This window comes from Cupressus sempervirens, chromosome 5 (assembly GCF_028749045.1).
Source record: "Cupressus sempervirens isolate cs-2001-9-10 chromosome 5, ASM2874904v1, whole genome shotgun sequence".
In the NCBI taxonomy this organism is placed as follows: domain Eukaryota; kingdom Viridiplantae; phylum Streptophyta; class Pinopsida; order Cupressales; family Cupressaceae; genus Cupressus; species Cupressus sempervirens.
This window is the reverse complement of record NC_143122.1, coordinates 200432721-200438720: the sequence shown is the minus strand read 5'-3', so window position 1 is coordinate 200438720 and position 6000 is coordinate 200432721. Positions and strand designations below refer to the sequence as shown.

Here is a 6000-nt window from a genome sequence, read left to right as displayed (position 1 = left end):
GTGTTTTCATTTTTTTTTAAATTTAGTAAATAGTACAATTTGTAGATAGGATAGCTACATCCTGCAGAGCAGTTGACAATTAGACCATGTTAAACTTGAAAATTAGAAATCTAGAAGAATATTTTCCATTCATTGTAGTCACATAAAATTGTACATGTACATATATGGTTGTGTGCCAAAAAACATAAAGCTACAGGAAAGGAAACAACTATCAGAAAGCTACAGGAAAGGAAAGAATTAATTTAGGAAAGAATTAGGAAAAGAATCAGTTCAATATTAGAAACAATCTAATATTGCAATAGTTAATTAGATAACTTAAATTAAAACCACCTGACCTTCAATCATGAGCTTCCCACTACTTTTTAAATGATTTATTTTATTTAAGTGCTTCCATGATAGCTAGCCCAGACCATAGGTTCAGACAAATATATAAAGTTATTGATTGCCAATTGATAGGACCAACAAATGATAAGTAGGAGATAATTTCACATCAAGTCAAATTGTGATATTGCTATCATGTGATTTTGAATCAAACTCATTTACCCATGTTTCATGAGTAGTGATTCAACATGAATCCATCTCTCATGAGAATAAATGGACCAACAAAACTTAGTACACATATCGAGAAAAACAAAAAAAACTAACATAGATAATTAAATCATCAATAAGTGGTTGCATGTTGAGCTCTTTGCTAAACAGCCGAAAGAATACACCTGATTTGATGATTTTCTAAATTTATTAATTAATTTAAAAATCTGAAAACCACAATTCTGTTATTTTTATATTAATTAATAGTCAGAAAACCATCACATCACGTGCATTATTTCGGCAGCATAGACGTCGCCGCACGTTGATGTGAAGCTGTTGCTAAAAGCTGAGGTATACTGTGTTAATTATTGTTAGTTGGACAGCTGTTATTTCTGACCCAAAAATAGCAGCACTATTTATGGGTAGCTTGGATAGCTGTTCGTCCTTATCTATGAATAGCGGTCATATTTATGGGTGGTTTGGACAGCTGTTTGTCCACTTGCCAAAAATTAGTAAATGGTTATTATTTAATAATTTTAGTGATTCCTTTTGGACACTTTGCAACCAATTCTATTATTGGCTGTCGATTTGTCTTAATCTTAGCCGTTGGTTAGATTTAATCTCGATCATTGGTTTACCAACGAGAGTAGTATAAAAAGGGGTCTAGGGGGCATTTGGAGAGTAAGGCGGTGATGCTTTGGTGAAGCTGTTTGCAGTGTTAGCAAACAGTCTTGCAGTGTTAGCAAGGGAAAAGGCAGGAAGCTTTTGGAGAAGCAGTTTGCAGTGTTAGCAAACAGTCTTGCAGTGTTAGCAAGGAAGAAGCTTTGGGAGAAATGTTTGCAGTGTTAGCAAACAGTCTTGCAGTGTTAGCAAGGGCTCAGTGTTAGCACAGGGATGAAGAAGCTTTGGGAGAAACGTTTGCAGTGTTAGCAAATAGTCTTGCAGTGTTAGCAAGGGTGCAGTGTTAGCGTAGGGATGAAGAAGCTTTGGGAGAAACGTTTGCAGTGTTAGCAAACAGTCTTGCAGTGTTAGCAAGGGCGCAGTGTTAGCGCAGGGATGAAGAAGCTTTGGTGAAGCTGTTTGCAGTGTTAGCAAACAGTCTTGCAGTGTTAGCAAGGGCACAATGTGAAGCTTTGGTGAAGCTGTTTGCAGTGTTAGCAAATAGTCTTGCAGTGTTAGCAAGGGCACAGTGAAAAGCTTTGGAGAAGCAGTTTGCAGTGTTAGCAAACAGTCTTGCAGTGTTAGCAAGGGCGCAGTGTTAGTGCAGGGATAGCAGTGAGAAATATCAGCGAAAGAAATTAGGAGGTTGTCGGAGTTCTGCCAGTGTGAGGCAAGGAATTTTGTATCTCTTGATTTGCTGAAGTTTAATATAATTTCTCATCTGTAGAACTGGTTTTCCCTTAGGGGTTTTTTCTAGGGACAATTTGTCCGAAAATATTGTGTTGATTCTGTTGCGTATTTCTTTCCGTATTTTAAGTGAAGTTGCAGTTGTTTTATTTTTCGATATTAGCTGGGAATTTATTTTCAGCAGTTTAATAATCATTTGTGATAGGAGATTAATAATCAGTGACTGCAATAGTTTGATTTTTCACATGGTATCAGAGCATTGTTAAGGGTAGAAGAGTTTTACCCTAAGAAAGAAATGTTCGAGGTGAAGGTATCAGGTTGATAGGCTATACTGACACAGATTAGGCAGGAAGTACAACAGACAAAAGGAGCACTTCAGGGTGTTGTTTCAGCTTGGGACCAGGAGTTGTATCTTGGTTTAGCAGGAAGCAGAAGTTTGTGGCTCTAAGTTTAGCAGAAGCAAAATACATAGCAGCTAGCATGGCGACATGTGAAGCTATATGGCTTCAGAAGTTGTTAGTATCCTTGTTTGGTCAGAAGGTTGAGACTACTGTGATACATTGTGACAATCAGAGTTGCATCAAGTTGTCTGAGAATCCAGTGTTTCATGATAGGTCTAAACATATAGATATCAGATATTACTTCATCAGAGATTGTGTACAAAGGGGAGTTGTTCGACTACAATATATACCTACAGATGAGCAGGTAGCAGACATTCTGACGAAGGCTTTGGGAAAGGCCAAATTTATCTTCTTCAAAGATAAGATGGGTGTCATGCAGAACAGCTTCCTTGCTAAGAGGGAGTGTTAATTATTGTTAGTTGGGCAGCTATTATTTCTGACCCGAAAATAGCAGCACTATTTATGGGTAGCTTGGATAGCTGTTCGTCCTTATCTATGAATAGTGGTCATATTTATGGGTGGTTTGGACAGCTGTTTGTCCACTTGCCAAAAATTAGTAAATGGTTATTATTTACTAATTTTAGTGATTCCTTTTGGACACTTTGCAACCAATTCTATTATTGGCTGTCGATTTGTCTTAATCTTAGCCGTTGGTTAGATTTAATCTCGGTCGTTGGTTTACCAACGAGAGTAGTATAAAAAGGGGTCTAGGGGGCATTTGGAGAGTAAGGCGGTGATGCTTTGGTGAAGTTGTTTGCAGTGTTAGCAAATAGTCTTGCAGTGTTAGCAAGGGCAAAGGCAGGAAGCTTTTGGAGAAGCAGTTTGCAGTGTTAGCAAACAGTCTTGTAGTGTTAGCAAGGAAGAAGCTTTGGGAGAAACGTTTGCAGTGTTAGCAAACAGTCTTGCAGTGTTAGCAAGGGCGCAGTGTTAGCGCAGGGATGAAGAAGCTTTGGGAGAAACATTTGCAGTGTTAGCAAACAGTCTTGCAGTGTTAGCAAGGGCGCAGTGTTAGCGCAGGGATGAAGAAGCTTTGGGAGAAACGTTTGCAGTGTTAGCAAACAGTCTTGCAGTGTTAGCAAGGGCGCAGTGTTTGCGCAGGGATGAAGAAGCTTTGGTGAAGCTGTTTGCAGTGTTAGCAAACAGTCTTGCAGTGTTAGCAAGGGCACAATGTGAAGCTTTGGTGAAGCTGTTTGCAGTGTTAGCAAACAGTCTTGCAATGTTAGCAAGGGCACAGTGAAAAGCTTTGGAGAAGCAGTTTGCAGTGTTAGCAAACAGTCATGCAGTGTTAGCAAGGGCACAGTGTTAGCGCAGGGATAGCAGTGAGAAATATCAGTGGAAGAAATTAGGAGGTTGTCGGAGTTCTGCCAGTGTGAGGCAAGGAATTTTGTATCTCTTGATTTGCTGAAGTTTAATATAATTTCTCATCTGTAGAACTGGTTTTCCCTTAGGGGTTTTTCCAGGGACAATTTGTCCGAAAATATTGTGTTGATTCTGTTGCGCATTTCTTTCCGTATTTTAAGTGAAGTTGCAGTTGTGTTATTTTTCGATATTAGCTGGGAATTTATTTTCAGCAGTTTAATAATCATTTGTGATAGGAGATTAATAATCAGTGACTGCAATAGTTTGATTTTTCACATACTGCAGGTAATTACAGTCTCCCACTATAATCGTGATTAAATTTATTATGTGTCTAGAATAGTTTAGTAGGTTGTGGTTTAGTGATGGAAAGTATTTGGGAGAATTGGAGAGAACTGAACTAATTGGGGTTACATATCATTACACCTACATTGCATCGAGTGGCAGATCCACACGTGGGGGTAGCAGACGAATGGTGAGAATGGGCAACACCAACTATTGGCTTGCAGAAAAATAATGCTTATGGCCGGGAATCTCTCATTCAGTCTACTGCAGTGCCTAATCATGGTGAGTTGTATAAATCATGTTAATACCGAGGCAGGAAGGGCAGGTCAAGCATTAGAATCATCATTTAGGAGAAATGCAAAAGAGAAGAGAATGAACATTAGCATTCCAATGCCTTCCATCTCTCGTATCTCTTCTCTTGGGGTGACAGTAACAATGGCCCTTCACTCTCCTCACAAGTATCGCCACAATCCCTCAAAGAGCATGCCCTCTAGGCTGTAGGCTGATCCAATTCTAACACACGCACTAATCGGTGAGGTAGAAAGATTGGAGTAGTCTTGTTCTTCTTCCTCATGTTTTGGAGGAGATTGGCTTGGACAAGCAGTGGAGGTAGCTTTGAAATGTTGCTCCAATCTGTCGAACAATAAAGATAGACATGGAGAGCAAGTGGATGAATGCACATCTGGATTACGTACTTCATCTGCTTGAGGTGTGCAATGTGTTGAGAGACAGCATCATAGAAATCAGGAAGCAGCAAGCCCGTGTGCAGATTGCCTTTCGCGGTCTCACACCCTCTGTTCATGCCCTCGAAAGAGTTCGCGCATCTCTTGCATCTTTTCTGAAGAAGAAGAATGAGACACAGTCCCGGCTGGAGAAATGCATGTAGAACTTGAGGAGAATGGCCGAAAAGATCAATCGTGAGGATAGAGCAGGAGTAGAAGGATCTGCCATCAACATCAACCATGCCAAGTCCATCATCATAATGATCTGCTCTGCTCTCGTCCCTGTTCTTTCCTACAAGACATCCCACATGAGGATGCCATCTCTTCCTCTTCCTTCCCATTTCAGTCACTTGTAGCACAAACTTAGAGAGGGAGTTCAAATGAGAAAGAGGTCATCATCATCATCATCAAGGTTATTGCGGGAGATGGAGGCAGCAGATATTGCACTGGGAAATCTCAACAGTGTTGTGAACTCCAACTCCAAGTTTGACATGTCTATTGATCTCTCGCCTGCCACCGTAGCGCTCCATGAGTTGGAGACAAATCTGCCCTTGTTGGAGGAAAAAATCAACCAGCTGTTCAAGATTCTTATCTCTACAAGAATCGCAGCCTTGAACACACTCTCTTCCCTTTGATTACCTATTTACTCCCGTGGAATTCTTAAAGATGCCATATGGGTTATAAAAATCCAGAAGTTTTGCATACTAATATACATGTATATATCATTATAGTTTCAAAGATCAAGATTACGTTGATCTCCTTTAGTAACAAATATACATAACATTGGTTACAGTTTTCTAGTGTTTGCCATTTTTCAAATAATGTGGTCACAATTTTATAGTGTTTGCCCTTTTCAAATAATGCATGTATAGCTAATTATTGATGTTACACTATAAGGGCTAAAAAGCGAGGCATGAAATTTTCATTCAAGGATGAGGTCTTCAAAGTTCATTTCAGATGTGGTCAGTCATAATAAGTGAGCTATAATCTCAAAGTTCATTTAAGATGTGGTCAATCATAATAAGTGAGCTATAACTTCAAAATTCATTTAAGATGTGGTCAGTCATAATAAGTGAGCTATAATACCTTTCCCTCTTTTGTCAAGAGAGTTTATTATAGCTTTTTTATTATCCCATAAATCAGTGGATGAATAAGAACAAACAATTTTTGAGATAGTCATGTCTGAGGTTTTTAGGTGTTTTGATAAGCCTCTCCCACTTACATTTTGGAATGATATTTTTAATAAAACATGGTCCCTTATGAAACCATCCCTAGCACATGGATCTCTACCTTTTGCACACAGGAAAGGGCAACAGAGAAATGATGAAATAGATTCTTCCCCCCTCAATGGTATGAAACTT

At 39.2% G+C, this 6000-nt stretch overlaps 1 pseudogene; it reads left to right on the top strand.

Annotated features, from left to right (window-relative positions):
• Nucleotides 1-4289: 4289 nt before the first annotated feature.
• LOC149555100 (uncharacterized) lies at nt 4290-5274 on the top strand (annotated as a pseudogene).
• The last annotated feature ends 726 nt before the right edge of the window (nt 5275-6000 follow it).